The sequence below is a fragment of the Cygnus olor genome, chromosome 1, assembly GCF_009769625.2.
Source record: "Cygnus olor isolate bCygOlo1 chromosome 1, bCygOlo1.pri.v2, whole genome shotgun sequence".
Lineage (NCBI taxonomy): Eukaryota > Metazoa > Chordata > Aves > Anseriformes > Anatidae > Cygnus > Cygnus olor.
Window position 1 is genome coordinate 52511207 of NC_049169.1, and position 17751 is coordinate 52528957.

Consider the following 17751-nt stretch of genomic DNA (forward strand, 5'->3'; position numbering starts at 1 on the left):
TGCAACTGCAAACTTTTATCTAGTTTTTAGAGCTCTAGAAAGATATTGATAGTTCGCAGAGTCCAAAGCAGAACAATGAGGTTGATTAAAAGACTTGAAAATACGCATTGCTGTGAACGACTTAGGCTAAATCTGTATATCCTAGCTAAGAGATCTAATCATAGTGTCTAAGTATCTAAATGGGAAAAAAATATTGTTATCAGAAACTTCTCAGTCCACTTCTAGTGACAAGATATAATGGCTTATAATGAAAAAACAGACAATTTCTGTCTCCAGGTAAGCAAGAAATTTCCAGGAGAAAACTAAGAAAATAAGAAATACATTTCTCCATGTACTGCATTGTCTTTGTGTACAAAAGGGAATTGTGTTACTAATAGCTGTCATTTCTCTTAACACTGTACAGCAAGTGAATTTATGAGAAGAGATCTGTTCAATGAAAATTTAGACACATTTTGTTGTGAAGCTGAGTGAGAAATTCAATGTCTTACATAAATTCCAGAATAAAAGATGTATCATGGAATGGTTTACAAAGATATTGTGAGTTATTAATTTTGTAACCTTCTAAAATGTTCTTTTTTCAACAGACTGATCCGAGAGTTAGAGACTGAACTGTTTAAAAAAATAAAATAAAATAAAATAAAATAAAAATAAAATAAAATAAAATAAAATAAAATAAAAGGTATTTGAAATAGATCTTTCACAAGGGAAGACATTGGAAGTTGTAGTTTCTAGTTTCTGTGAAAATTGTTGCAAGTGAACCCCAAATATTCTATACTTCTGAGTAGAATACAAAGCTGAAATTTTCAAGTGAAAGGTCATCTGATCACTATTAATTCTAAGTGAGATGGTTTTCAGAATTAGAGCACTGCTTATTCTATGCTGGTAATATAATAGCATGGGACCCACTGAATAAACTCAAGAATTATCTCCCTTAGCAATGTATTTGCATCCTCCATACCCAAACAAACAAACAAAAAAAGACTTGCAATTCAAATGAAGAAAGAATAAAATAAAAAAATAAAATTCAGAGAAAAGAAGAAATTGTTCCATTTCTAAAATAGGAGCTGTTTCATACCTCAGGCATTAATATGTGAATACAGTATAATTTTTATTACTGCAAGTGTGGCTGCAAATCTGTTCACCTTCCAACCTTACATATTAAATTTGTAGTACAAGGATTTCACTTGTAGGAATCACTGAATGTTCAAGCTGAATTCTATGAACAAAGATAATATTCCTGTTTTTCTCCTAACTACTGGCCAACCTTGATGGTTTTTTGCAAGACTGTGGTCATTGTGCAATTCAGTAAATGTTTCATATTGAATTCAGTTATAAACATTTCATTTCATCGACCTTGCCTTTCAGTTATATGAGTCACTGTGGTTATTCAATTAACCTGTTGTGCTGCTGGGGGTAATACTTGTGACTTCTCTAGATTTGCATAGAATATATTTTCATGATTCTCATTAGGTTCACATTAAATCTTTACTTTTCCCTATTGATATTGTGATTGGCAAAGACCCACTTAGCATTTGAGAAAGGGAATACCTTTCAAGAAAACAATAAATTCTAAATACAAATTTTATTTTCTAGGTTACTCAACACCAGTTTAGAAACTAAGTTCCTCTCCTTCATCTAGAATAAAACATCTGATCAACATATGTATGGTCAGTGTCCCATCTTTCTACTTTTCTGATGTACTGTTGGTCCATTGTTATTCAGACATACTTTGAAAGATGTGCGAAATTTTTCTATGAACCAAAGCGTAAGGCATCACTGTATAAACACTCCAGCCTTCTAAATCCTCATTCAGTTAGCTAAATCATATGAAAAAAAAAATCATAGTAATTGTCTTGACTGAAGACTGTGTGTTTATACATGCATCACCATATTCCATTGGTAGATAAATCCTCCAAACATTGCTGAAAAAGCCACTGAAAATATTACTTCACATTCAGTACTCGTGGAATTAGTCTGTCAAGAAATAGCTTTGTGCTGACCAGGATCTAAACTTCACTTTAAAGTCAAAATAGAGTTATTCTTCCTCTTGTTTGTAAAGCAGGCCTTCTTACTTGGGAGAGATGCAATGTGGTTCATGGTTCTTTTGAAATGGAAAGATAACAAACATCATAAAGAAATGGGGTGTTAACATTAATGCTTTATAACATAGGACAGTGTCAAAACTCTATATTCATAGAAATAAAGACAATATTGTTCAGTCCAGTTAGAGGATGAAGATGCTTTTTTAATGAAATTAGCAGGGAGAGGTATAAATTTTGAAAAGAAGACAACCTACATTCTGACATACAGAATAATGAAAAACACTAATATTTATATTAATTTGCCAGTGGTAATCAGTGCATTCAGCTAAAGGATTTATGAAATAAATTGATGGGAGGAGGAGCAGAAAAAGCAAACCAGGACACACACACACACACACAAAACAACAACAACAACAAAATGGATAACATCCTTCTATTCTTTGCTATCACCCCATAGAATTTTCTTTTTTATCTTGTTCCACATTCCTTAGTTTGTAAACAAAAAAGTGTGAAGTCAAAAGGATTTCACAATAAGAATCCATGCAAAACTTTTCTAGAAAGAAACAGGTATAATTAAAATGAAGGGTTTCCATCATATAGAAGAAAGGTTTGAACAGCACAGTCTAAAAAACATTTAGCCTTAAAAGCAATTCTTTGCTAACTACTCATGTCATCTTGGATACTAAAAATATTGGCTTAATGCTTAAAAATATTGGCTTAATATAGGCTGTTGCTACATTGCTAATAATATACAAAAGGTTCACAGACTGAAAGTGGAGAATAAGGAGAGAGAAAAAAAGATCTTCAAATCCATTTCAACAATAATATGAGAAAATAAGTTACTTTATGTCTGGAATTTTGGAAAAGACAGAAAGTAACATAAGTTTGGTTGCAAGAATTTCTGCTGCGTAATATTTAAGGAATATATATTCAAAACAGATGAGTGTTCATTTTCATACTTTCCAAATGTGAATATATGGACAAAATTAAGCCATTAGTTTTCAACATCTAATTTAGGAAAATGAAAAATTTCTTTGTTACGGCTAGGTTGTTTTTTGTTTTTGTTTTTAAGCACTACTTAAAAATAAAAATAAAATGGCAGCAATTAGTCAGGTCAGAGGAAAAGCCCTAGCAGATGCCCAAGAGACTTTCTAGAGCTGACTAAAATACAGGAAGAAAAGATGCGGCAATTGCTGATTTTGATGCCAAATCTGTACATAAATACTACATAAAAAGCTTTTAGATTTTACTCTCATAAAAGCAATGGAAGACAACAACTTCCAAATGATTCCTTAATGACTAAACACTTGTTTACTTCATTATTTTCCACCAAACCTCTTGTGCCTCTAGCATGTGCTCGTGCATGGGGTTGTTCTTCCCCAGGAACAAGAATTTGCACTTCTCTTTGTTGAACTACGTGAAAATCCTGTCAGCCCATTTCTCCAGTCTTTCAAGGCCACTCTGGATGGTAGCACAACCCTCTCTTATGTTAGTCATTCCTCACAATTTTGGGTCAGTAAACTGCTTCATCATACAGACCATTAATGAAAACGTTGAACAGGATCAGAGCCACTAGAGATCCCTGGTGTATGCCACTTTAGACTTTGTGCCACTCTGGATGAGGCCATTCAATTCACCTCACTGTCTGCGCGGTCTGAAATCCTGAAGTCAAGACAGAAAAATATCCACTGCTCTCTCCTCACCTACCAAGCCTGTCATTTCATCCTAGAAGATTATCAGGTTGGTCAAGCATGATTTCCCCTTTGTGAATTTTGGATATAGGACTAGAAGGTGTTTTGAGTAAGTTTGCAGATGATACTAAACTAGGAGGAGCTGTTGACTTTGTCAAAGGTGGAAAGGCCTTGTAGAAAGATCTGGACAAATTGGACAGCTGGGCAATCACCAACTGTATGAAGCTTAACAAGAGCAAGTGCCAGGTCCTGCACCTGGGAAGGGGCAACCCTGGCTATATGTACAGACTGGGCGATGAAACGCTGAAGAGCAGCCCCGAAGAGAAGGATCTGGAAATGTTTTCCAGGATTAGTTGTTTCATTGCCTTCTCAGGGATCTAGGCGAGGCTGACAACAACTCAGTAAAATCTCAGAGCAAAATCTATCAGAGAATGGACTTCATCTGTAAAAGCTAAGTGGGGCAATGGAATTCATTGGAGTCATTATCTCTGACTGTAAATCCTAGTGCTTAATTTTTCATTTGAAGTTATTGGACTAACTGAAAAGTGTTCTGATATCTCCATGGTCAAACTGGTTTAAGTGTTTAAGAGATATACTTTAGAGGAAAGCAAAGATTTTCAGGTTCCATCATGCTTCTAGGTTCATTTGTGCTTTATGATCGCTAAATTGGTTCTCTTTCCACCTGTTACAAGTGGAAAGAAGCAATAGAATGTACTAAAGACTTCTGCTATAAATTGAGCCAAAACATACCCCTTCAAATATGACATTTCCTATGTACTCAAAATAAGTTCTTGCAGGCAGGAGGCCAAATGAGAATTTGTTTTTGGAACCCAAAGTTTGCTGTCTGGAGACTGCTTATAATTCTGCTTGCTTCAGTTCTGTAAATGTATTATAAAGATATGAATCTTTTCATTCATTTCAACAGCATCAGAGTAATAGAGCATTTGTATCTTTCTGTGATCAGTAGATAGACTGGCTGATTGAATACTGTAAGTATACTTCACGTGCTCTGACCTGTCTTATTTTGATTCTGGATTTGAAATCCCTTGTACTGGGAAACAAATTTTCTTTTCTTGATATGAGGTAAAATAAGAAGGATTTGTCTATCTTAAACTACAAACAAACAAACAAACAAACAAAAGCTAAATCTGGTTTATCTATGTCAGTCAAGTACTGAAGGGTGGAATTTATCATATTATCATCATGTGATTACTAAATCATTTTATAACTTGGATTATAGTTAAACAGTTTTATTAATTTAAGATGACTTTTTTTCCCTTGAAAATTATATAGAGTGTTTTCAACCTGGTTAACAATAGACTATTAATCTTCTTAACACCCCATGGCACTTTACAAAACACATTTTCAGTGTGTGGTTGAGTTCTCTGTGAAATGCTGCAAAGGATTCAATAGCATTCATTCCATTAACATTTGAACACTGGCTTTGGTCTTTGTATATTTTCATTTTTCCAGAGGCAGCATTTTGATTCTAGAAGCTTTTTTTTAAAATAAAAAAATAAAAAAATAAATTACATTTTCATATTAAACTTGTGACCACTATCCTTATCATTCTTTTACATTCTGTTTTAAAATCCAAATTTGTATAATTTATGGATCTATTACTGAAGATTTAAGTGTATACAGGTACCTTAAAGGAGACTGTAGAGAGGTGGGGGTTGGTCTATTCTCCCACGTGCCTGGTGACAGGACGAGGGGGAATGGGCTAAAGTTGCGCCAGGGGAGGTTTAGGTTGGATATTAGGAAGAACTTCTTTACTGAAAGGGTTCTTAGGCATTGGAATAGGCTGCCCAGGGAAGTGGTTCAGTCATCATCCCTGGAGGTCTTTAAAAGATGTTTAGATTTTGAGCTTAGTGATATGGTTTAGTGACGGACTTGTTAGTGTTAGCTCAGAGGTTGGACTAGGTGATCTTGGAGGTCTCTTCCAACCTAGATGATTCTGTGATTCTGCGATTCTTGTTTAATATTCTAGAAGTATCTGAGGTAAAACAAAATTTAGAGTAGTAGGACTTTTTGCATTCCCTCTAAACAATCTTCATTAAAAATCTAAAAATCCTTGAGACACAATAAGTATGGAACCCCATGAAACTATTTACACAAACTTTTAGAAGTCAAATTCCACTGCCATATTTATGCATGTACTTGCCCTTTCACTCTGTCAGCTTCAGTACTGCTCAGGCTGTCATGAATAATGTGTATACTAGAATATATTCTGGTCTATATACGTATATGTTCAGATTTCGTTGAACTGTGAACCCATAAGTTTATCAAAGTATATAGTGTGTTTCCAAATTGAGGAGGATGGTGGGACTCATCATTACTTATGTTCTTCAGTCAGAAAGAAATCATTAGAATACTAAAGAATATTTGTTTAATCAGTGTCCAGGAGTTTAAAGACTTTAGAATAGGTTACTGAGGCCTGAGGGAAGGCTTTGAAACTCTTTTATGCGTGTAAACCTTTCTTTAAAAGATTATGTGTCAAAATGTAAAGAATTGAGTCACATATACTGGAAAATACCATGGTTTAAGAATTTGAGCTTGCTGAAAGTAATACTATGGCCTTTGATTAAGCATGATTCCCCAGAATACAACTCATTTTTAACAAAATACTCACTGGCACTATTGTTTCATATATGATAGGTTGTCAACAATATGAAAGAAAAATGATAAGATTTTGAAAAGCGAGAATATGTATACTATTTTGTAAGGACCAGCTAATTGAATTTTCCTGGTCTTTTAGATTTTAAATAAAATTTTAAATAAAATTAAGCATTCTAATCTATCTAACGATAGTACTATAATTTTCAATAGAGCTAGATGGAAAAAATAAATTAAAACATGAAAAATCTATTAAATTATTTCTGAAATCTTTATTTTGATCACTGCTTCTAAATGTTTCTCAAAAAATATAAATCAAAGGTAGTTCAAATCAATTCAAATTCATCACTGTGTTTATTGAGAAAACAACAACAACAACAACAACTGCACTTTGACTTTGGTCTGTCTTAACTTGCTGATGTGTCTTTTAATATGATTCTCATTCATATGTATATGATGGACATAGAAGAAAACTTTCAAGATTCAACATCTACATGGCAAGTCAACAGGTTTGCCCTAGCTTGTTGCTTAGAAAATTAACTGTAACCAGAGGATGAATGAGAACTTCTGATAAAAGTAGATTCCACTAGAGTCGCTGCTACTGAAGTACTGAGCCACCCAGTCACTTGTCTATCAGGGCAATATGTGAAAGGATATCATGGTGAAGAATGCATTGTTTATTACTATTACTATTACTATTATTACTATTATTACTATTATTACTATTATTACTATTATTATTATTATTACTATTATTAAATTTATTGTATTAAATGGAATTAAAAAAAAGCATGTAGGGGCCTGGGAGAAAAAATATGGGTTAGAATATATTTTAAAAATGCATGTTGCTATAAAATCTTGTTTTCTCACAAGGTTTCTAAATCAAGGTTTAGAAATCTATGACAATCTACCTGACAATTCTTTACTAGGTTCAGGATGCAAAGCACTGTTGAATATCATGAGTATCATCAAGCATCCTAGTCAGCCTAGGCATGTTAACTCTTGAACAATATTTTTATGAAATAAAAAAAATAAATAAATAAAAACCTGATAATGTATAGTTAAATTCAAATCAAATGTTCTGATGTTTTTGTTGTCTTTTTTAAAAATGTTAAATAGAAAATAATAATACTGCTCACTTTTAGAAATTGGAATGTTCTATCTAGTTAATTAAGTATTTATAATGGAGTATCTATAGAATTTAATTTAATTTGAGATTATTTCTTGCCTGGATGTATATTTACTTATAATATCATTATTTTCTACAGTGGTTTATTTTAGGAGATAAGAAGAGTTCCTGCTTAATTTTGGCCCTGACATTTTTTTTTTTTTAAGTATAATCCTCAAACTAAAGAATGAGAAAAGTGTCACCTTTGTGATACAGTGATATTACATTATATTTGTCACGTAATATTTTTTATCTACAGAGAATTGTGTGGAAAAGAATAAACTAGATACACTTAAGTTATTAGAAAAATTCCCAGTGACTACAGAGGACATGGATTAAGCCCATGGAGTGCTGAAGGTTTGGTTGAAACAGAGATAGGAAGATAAAAAGAAAACTATTACTTACACTGGGTCTGTACATTTCTTTTCATTTAGTTCATTTTTTAAATGTATGTCTTAAACATGTAAAGAAATTGCCAGGACTTTACAGATGAGCTGAAATCAGTTTTAAAGTAATAAAAATTAGTTCTCTTTCGTGATAAAAAGTTAATTTAAATTAGATTGTATTTCATTGCCACAGACTAAGAGTATGTACTGCAACAGTCAATGTAACAGTTGATTATTTAGACATTGGTTGAACTGGTAGGAATTGGGCTCTTGATTCAACAGTATTTCTGAAAATCTCCAACATAAATAACTAATTAAAACACAGCACCAACATAGCTGACTTTGTAAAATTCACTATCTTTACAGTGGTAGGAGCCTACCAAAATCAGTGGGAATTTTGATTCATGGGTTCAGTCTTTATCCAGTAGTCTGTTTAGATTTTGGTTCTACTACCTCATTTAAACCCCATTTTAACTACAAAAATAATTTTATTCCCCAGATCACTGAAATAATTGTAATTTATTAAGGGAGAAATAAAGAGTATCTGAATGATTTAGGCGTGTTTTGTCACATTACTCTCTGGTGCACTGTGGAGGCACTCAGGCATACTTAGCCTGTCTTTGGTTGGTGACTAGCAGGATATAGCTATTTCATTTTCTTCAAGATGAGAGTAAGCTTCACATGGTGGAGGTTACCGAGTATACTAAGCAGGATAGGAAATTACAATTTCTTCTGTATAGCAGAGAACTCAGACATCAAATGACCTCACAACCAGCATGTTTCAACTTTCACATTGATCGATTCGACATGTGATTGATTCGATCATTTTTTATTATTATTTTTTATGGTTTTCTCTCTTTTTTTACTGTTTTTAGAAAAGTGAAAAACACATTTTTGCAGTATCTGAATATCTGACATTTGAAGCTGCAGATCTACAGTCAGTTTCAAATTCATAACTCCCTTGTCTTCTTCACCAAGATAGGAAAAAGATGTATTTGTATTAATATAATTTGGTTAGATCAGTATGTTTATGTGAAGCTTCTTTGAACAGTCCCTGAAAAGGATCTAATCCAGCCCCCACTGAAGTCAATGTTTTCAGTAGGCTGTGAATCAAGCTCAGAGAAATGAACTTCCTTTGTACTAGACAGCTTTATATGTGATTTCAGAATAAGCAGCTGGAAATAAACGCATAATCCTTACAAATGGTACTGTCAAAGGCAAAGCTTCCATTAACTTTAATGAATGCAAATTTGGGTGTAGCATAGGAAAAAGGGGGACATGATAAAATTGAAGACCTGTAAATTTAATATTAATAAAAGATCTTTTCAAACCTAGAATATAAATGTGGAAAAAAAAAAAAAAAAAAAAAACTTTCCACAGGAGGCCATCTAGGTAGCTAGTCATTAAATAAATGACTGGATAGCTTTACAGCTATAGTTAAAATTTGTTGCTAAGCAAGTTTAGACAATTATGTGAGTAATCACATTTCGGGCTTCAGGGCTTAAACTCATAGGGGTTAGAGAATAATCTGTCTTCTCATTACATATTAGTCCAAATTTATTTAAGTGCCCTCCAAAAGAGGACGATTTATTTAAAAATTTGAAGTACTGGTAACTAAGTCAAGGAAGCAATATAAAAGGAAGCAAGAACTGTAGTCCACATACTTTGTGTTGATTTTTAATTACATATACAGTCATTTAAAGAACGCGGGGGGGGGGGGGGGGGTAGGAGTTTACTGCATTAATGAGTAACTTCATATTTCACGGAGGTTTTTTTTTTCCTGTAGCTTGGAGACTTCAGAATACCTTATTAGAGCTTTTCTTCATGCCTTATCATCTTTTTCTATCCACAGTTATAATTTTCTTCTATTCCAAAAGCTAAATTAAAAAAAAATATATTTTTTTAATCTTTAAAAGAAAAATACTGCTTACCAGAAAAAAAGTGTTAAATAATTTCAAAATGTTCTCAACACTTTGTTGAAAACAAAGCTTGTTTCAAGTTTTTTCATCTTCCTTATGAAGCTATGATAGATAGATCAGGTATGATCTATTAAAAATATAGCTGATTAAATTTGAAAAATTCAGCAAAAATGAGATATCATGAATTTGTAGGGGATTATTGTATAGGGAACATTGCAGATGATACAATCGAAGGAAGGGATACCATCCAAAAGGACCTGGACAAGCTTGAGAGGTGGGCCCATGTGAATCTAATGAGGTTCTACAAGTCCAAGTGCAAGGTGCAGCACCTGGGTCAGGGCAATCCCAGACATGAGTACCCACTTGAACAAGAACTCACTGAGAGCAGCCTTGTGGAGAAGGACTTGGAAGTTCTGATGGAGAAAAAGCTTAATATGAGCCAGCAGTGCACACTTGCAGCTAAGAAGATCAACCGCATCCCGGGCTGTATCAACAAAGGAGTGGCCGCCAGGGAGAGGGAGATAATTGTCCCCCCTCTATTCTGCCCTTGTGAAGCCCCACTTGGAGTACTGTGTCCAGGTCTGGGGCACCCAGCATCTGTTACAGTGGGTCCAGAGGAGGGTCACAAAGGGGGATGAGGGAGGTGGGGCACCTTTCTTCCTATGAAGAAAGACTGAGAGAGCTGGGGGTGGCCAGCCTGGAGAAGAGAAGGCTCTGGGGTGACTTCATTGCAGCTTTTCAATACTTAAAGGGGGCTTATAAAAAAGATGGAGAGCAACTTTTTGCTCAGTCAGATAATGACAGGACAAGGGGGAATGATTTTAAACTAAAAGAGGGGAGATTTAGATTAGAGGTTAGGAGGAAATTCTTCACTCAGAGGGTGGTGAGGCACTGGAACAGGTTACCCATAAAGGCTGTAGATGCCCCATCCTTGGAGGTGTTCAGGACCAGGTTGGATGAGGCCCTGGGCAACCTGATCTAGTGGGTGGCATCCCTGCCCATGGCAGCAGGGTTGGCACTAGATGACCTTTAAAGTCCCTTCCAACTGGAGCCATTCTATGATTCTATGAAAACATAAATAGATAGAAATGGACAGTGTAGCAATTATCTTCTTTGCTGCTTCCTAACAATATTTATGATTGGATTTTTCCCACAGGTAGTGTTGTGCAGAATACTGCACATCCACTGCTCTAAGTCTATTCATGAAATAAGGATTTTTATTTTGGTTTTAATATAACATAAAATCACTGTAAAATATATGCAATGAATTTCATAAAAGAATGCTCTGCTGTATATACATTTTAGCAGCTTGGCTAGACTTTGACTTTTCATATTTTGCTGTAAATATAGATAGAACCTTGTTCTTCAGAAAGTCATTTACTGAGAGGTAGGCAGACAGCATAAGAGTTGTTGCATTGGCTTCAAAAAGTGATAACAGCTGTGTGTTTCCAAAGAGACTTTTTGGCTGTATTTTCCCAATAGAAAAATTATAACTGAACTGCTCCACGAGTGAAGATAATGGCCTTCAGACAGAAGTATTAAGATATGCTTCAAAGAACACAGGAAAAACTTGTCAATTAAGACAAACAAATATGGTGGAAAACTGGATATTGTGACATTATTCTGGAAAACAATCAGCTTAAGCTCTTTCCAGTCTTTCTATAAAGCTTGTCTGGCGTATTCCAGCCACTCTCATCTAGAAACATATTGAGTTACAACTTATATACATAATACTATGTTACAATACCCCCTCTTGAGATTTCTTCAAGCCCCAGGTGCAATTTTCGCTGTAAACTCTTACTATAATCTGACAACATATTCTATTGCATAACTACGACCAAAAGTGTCAGGAATTAATATTGAGTCAACAGATAGGATATGAGGAGGGCTGGTCCAGATATTCTCATGTAGAGAACAGTGGAATATAGGACTACAGTGTAATATTCCTCAGAACCTTTCAGCAGGTTGAAGAGGTAGGCATCCAGACGGGCCTTGAATATCTCCAGAGAAGGAGACTCAACAACCTCCCTGGGCATCCTGTTCCAATGCTCTGTCACCTTCACCATAAAGTTCTTTTCGCATGTTGGCACAGAACTTCCTGTGCTCCATTTTGTGGCCATTGCCCCTTGTCCTGTCCCCACAAACCACTGAAAAGAGGTTGGCCAAATCCCTCTGTCTCCCACACTTCAGGTATTTATAAACATTGATAAGATCCACTCTCAGTCTTCTCTTCTCAAGGCTGAACAGACCCAGGTCTCTCAGCCTTTCCTCATAAGGAAGATGCTCCAGGACCCATATCATTTTTGTTGCCCTCTGCTGGACTCTTTCCAGGAGATCCCTGTCTTTTTTGTACCGGGGAGCCCAGGACTGGACACAGTACTCCAGGTGAGGCCTGACCAGGGCAGAGTAGAGGGGGAGGATCACCTCCCTTGACCTGCTGGCCACGCTCCTTTTTATGCATGCCAGGATCCCATTGGCCTTCTTGGCCACCAGGGCACACTGCTGGCTCGTGGTCAACCTGTCATCTGCCAGGACACCCAGGTCCTTCTCCGCAGAGCTTCTCTCCAGCAGGTCATCCCCCAGCCTGTACTGATACATGTGGTTGTTCCTTGGTTACTTCCTGCCCAGCTCTCCAGCCTGTCCAGGTCTCACCGAATGGCAGCACAGCCTTCTGGCATGTTGGCCACTCCTCCCAGCTTTGTATCATCAGCGTACTTGCTGAAAATGTCCATTTGAAATCTATATCAAGAAGTTGTATGTCCTGTTTGGATTTTATACTGTTATTAATGCTACTTTAGACAACAATTTCAGAACGTGTACATTTTCAAAATCTTGTCATCTTATTTTTTATGTTTAATTGTGCGAAGCATGTAGTGATTTCAGATGATTCTTTCTTTCAATAATTGAGAACAATACTACGAGATCTTTCAGAATTTAAGATGTCCAAAGAACTTAACTGTCTCCTAGAATTTGACTAGAATGCCAAGAGTAATCTAAAATGTCCATAACTGCTCAGCCCGTTCTTTATTTCCACATACTACTAACTGAATAAATTATGTCCTCAGAGCTGTCAAAATGGTTTTCAGTACATATCCAACATGTTTATAAAAGAGTTACCAATTCATTTTGATAGGAGTTTGGCATGATGCCCCACAGCATGATCAGGTGACAGCTACAGAAAAATCTTCAGTAGTCATATGTTAAGTTGTCTCCAATGATGGACATGGGTCATGGTTTAAAATCCTTTTATATGGAATTTTTTCTATAGTACTCACTGCAGAGAAAGAGACTGGCATCAAAATTCTGTCAAACACTGACTTTGGCTGTAAAGCCAGTATAAAATTTCTCACGTCTTTCCTTCCCCTTAGGTCTCCATTCTTCTTCTGGACTACAGTTTGCCACCAGTTTCACTCCACTAAAACAGTTCAGGGAGCTTGAGTTCAAACAGAATAAACCTACTAAAAAGCAACTCCTTTTTGAGACTAATTTTTAACCAGAGTCAATTCAGCATCTGGTTTGTATTTACAGCACATAAGTAGGGCCATTGAACACCAGTACAGAGACAGTATAGAAAAGCTGAGGAAAAATCCTACTTCACTGGTCAGAAATCACTCTGGCTTTGAACATCATGAGAACTTGTTCCTGTTCCCATTGTCATTAGAAAAATAAACATGGATACGTAATGAAACAAATTGACAACTGGATAAACAACTTAAGGAAACTAATAATGCTAAAAGAGGAATATACAGGAATACATCTGTACCTAGATTGAAACTTCCTTCAGTGTGGCATAGAAACTTTTGAATCATTTTTATATAGGCTCTTAACTCTTTCTTTTCAAATCTGAACAGGGGCTATGCTCTTTCTCTTCACAGAAAACTTCCAAATAAAAATACTTAAAAAAAAAAAAAATCTATTTTGCTTTTACCTAGTAATTCAGTGGTTAGGTATTTGCTCTTGCAGTAGCTTTTTAGTTTGATTCTCATGATTGGGGGATTCAAATGCACATCTCCCATGACAATGACATCCCTGGAGAAAGTGATTTACATTTGAACTTCCAATTCCAATATTTAGCACAGACTGAAAAAAAAAAAAAAATAATAATGCATTGCAGCGTGAATTTCTCATCCCAAATGTTCACCTTAAGCAACAGACTGTCAGGTCACACTTGGTACTTTTGGCCTAATGGTACTTTTGGTTGTTCCACTAGCAGGGAATAGATCTAACAGAGGAATCATGAAGTTTCACATTAAAACTGAACTTAATACCTCAAGAACTTGTGAAGGCAAGGGAGTTTTGTTATTATTTGGGGAGCTTCGTATTATCATGTTTCCTTTGAATGTTGATAGTTAAAAAAAGGTGGTCAGTGGAAACATTGTACAAAACAATCACTGAAACACAGCAAGAACCCAGAAAAATGGGCCAAATCTTCAGTTGATATAAGCCCTAATAGTTGTTTTACCAGCTGAGAATCTGCCTCAAGGAACTTTTTTCTTGAAAATATTGTAAATAGAATATCAGGCAATAAGCTGAAAAATAAGGAAAATATTTGAAGCACTCACTGTTTCCAAAGAAATTAGTTGTTAGATTTAAATTTTGTGAGTTCTAAGACATTCTCTAACATCATATAAACATGCATATGTTCATATATTTGGGATATAAAAACAATTTAATATTTACTTTATAAGCATACTTCAAATATGCTATTCAGTGCTGAAATGAGTTAATCTTTCCTGTTAAAACTGTCCCATTTAGGTGCTAGTCACAGACTTAGGAGATCATTCAAAGAGTTAATATTTTTCATACAGGCCAAATGTATGTAGAAGTTCCATCTCTATGACTAGGAATATACTGAAAGCTTAAAATCAGGGATTTTCCAAGAAGCAATAAGATAAGTACAGAAAAAAATGTTACTACTTGGACCACTTATATCCAAAGGTATTGTGCTAAGTTAGATAAACCAAGGGCATTACCCAAATGCACTCAAACAGAAATCCAAGGTCTGAACTGACTCCAAAGAACTGAGGATGTCTGGATTCTGTTAGGAAGGATAGAATTCTTAATCCCTTTTGGTGTTTTCTTCTAAGAGTTCCTTTGGATATATGAAAGTGTCATTGTAGTTTCATGTAGGTCTTGGTAAATGACAAAACCTATGGATCATACTAGAAAATACAAGCTAACAATAATGAAATTACAATTTACCTCTTTTTTTTTTTTCCATAGATTAAACAGAGGCTGATAAATTTTATGCAAATGTTTTCAATAGATTCACTGAAAGAGATACCTGAAAAAATAATACTGTGGCATGTCTTATGTCTTCATTTTGCATTAGAGCACTGGAAAGTCTTTCACAGAGTCTTCAAAGAATGTCTTTAACTGTAATCTGAAAAGAAAGACGGAAATAGCTCTGGAGAGACCCCTGCCCTTTTCTGAAATTAACTTACATGCATTTCTGTTAACATTCTATTTCTGAGGCCACAGTACCTGATACTGTAACAGACATCAAGTCTGGAATACATTTGAGGTTACAAAGACAATAATGAGATTCTTTATCAGACTTTTAAAAAATTATCTTGCTCTAGACAAAGTCATAAACACTTCGTATTAGTGCTTAGATACAGCAAAAACATATGCTCTCATCATTACCCGTGTTGCCTCTAGTTTAAAAATAGGTGGAATTAAATGTTCTGTTATATTTTTCCCAGTTTAGAACCCCTTGTCTATCTTATAGTGCCTTAATAAGGTTATTACAAGCATTAATCGTCTTCCAGTGTAAATGATTCTCAGATGTGTTGTTAGCTGATGAGTAATGTTAGTAGTCTTCTGTTATATCTTTTCTGTAACTTTTTGTTTCACTCAGATATGAGATTTTGCTATGGAGTGTTGCAACTGTGATGTGTTACCCATGCAGAAAAAATGTTCTGTTTATCTTACACAACAGCAGGAAATCCCAGTTCAATTTTCTTTCCAAATTTCTGAAAGTGATTTGAAAGACCTGTAACAAAGAATTCCTTGGGGTTCTCAAACTAAAAGGTTTGTTCTTGCTATATTTCCATATTAATTGCTTTAGCTATTACAAATAACAGTTCTAATTGGCTTTTGATGACTTTTTGAACTTTAGTAATTAAGTCCATAACGTACTCTTAAAACTGTAAGGTCTAACCTACTGTCGTCTCCTTGTCTACCCACACATTGGGTAATTCATGCAGACTCTCTCTGCAGTCCATCCCTGCACTTCCAGTTCACTATTTGGAATGTGTATGTCTGTCATGGAAAGACTAATATACACAGGCATAGAAATGAAGGAAACTCCAGAGAGGATTTGGATCTGGGACTAAGCTGATTATCAATGACATCTGTAAAAATAACTAACTAACTAAGATTCTATTTTGAAACAACTGTCTCTCATCTCCTTTTCTTCCATAACTGAATGATTGACTTTTGCTATTTTAAGGCTAGGTTTATTGATACTGTGGAAAATGTTTGCACTGAAACCTCAACCTGTGCAAATCTCACCTACAAGAAGCTTGTATTGCCAACAGAAAATCGAGTGAGGGTCTGCCAAGAATTTCACTATCTTTTCAATCAGTTCTGTCTGATTTATGCCAGGATGATGCATCTGTTCTAGTTTGATCTTGGAAGATAAGCAGTTCTTGAAACCACGTGAAAAATCTATGTAATATACATGTAAACTAAGGTATACAACAACCTACCGGCTGGTGAAAAACAAAGATAAACAAGTCAATGTAAGTCATTTGTACCACTGCTGCTGCTAAGTTGAGACATTACTGAAGTGGTGAAGGACTGCTCAACTAGAACACGGGTGTGTTATCACAACTGTTTTCATCAAATATCAAAAACTCAGCACTATACCAGCTCCTACAAAGAAAATTAACTCTATCCCAGCCAACACCATGACAGAAGACATAACACATTTAGTCAACTAAATCAAGATGTCTAATCTGGAACTGATTCTTATCCTTGCAATTCCTGATGTAGTTTGAGTGCCACTTTTTTAAGTCCCACAGAATTTAGACTTCAGATTATTTTATATAAAATAAATAAATGTCTGCAGTTTCTATTGAAACTGATATTGCAATATATTTATCTAAGATTCTTGAAACAAACTTAAAATAAGAATATGCCACAGACTCTGTGAAAAGATAAAAATATATATCTCAGTAATAGTTACTCAAATGGGTATCACTTTTAAAGCAATATACATTTAGCAAATATTAACTCCAAGACAAAAACTCATATATCTATGGGATGTGTGTGTGTGTGTGTCTTAATTTGAACTAAATCAGTCTTTTGCTTTGTATAGAGGGGGAAAAAAAAAAAAAAAACAGAGCAGCACAGTCAATTTTGTAAAAACTCCAGTGGAGACAGCTTTTTAAATTTGTAATACATAATTACAGTTGGAGCTTGTGGAAGACATGACTTGCAGGAAGTTTAAACTAACTTAGTTTGCATCTGCCTGTGTAGCCTATATTCATTCTGTCAAGGATACACTCATTAGAATAATCTCATCGTTTTTTTTCAATAAAAGCTAGATCTAAAGGAAAAGGAAGTACTATGACTTTAAGGTTGGTCAGCACTAACTTTTAGATATCTAGGTACTGATTACCATATGCAACAACTTAAATTCAGCATTCCTTTTTCAATGCAATGTATGTATGATCACAGGTATGTAAGGAGGGAACTGACAAAAGAAAGCACACCGAGAAAGAAAACATCTGAAAAGGCCCATATAAAGTATGACATGGTTAGAAGTATCTTTAATTCCCTCTTTCTACTAAACATAAAACAACTATTCTTTTTTCCAGGCTTCTAGGAAACATTTTCTCTTTCTGGGTGATTCATGTGCTGAGCCCATACCTGAATATCTTTCACAGAGAAAAAGAGACAGAGTTAGTTTTTCCCTTCAGA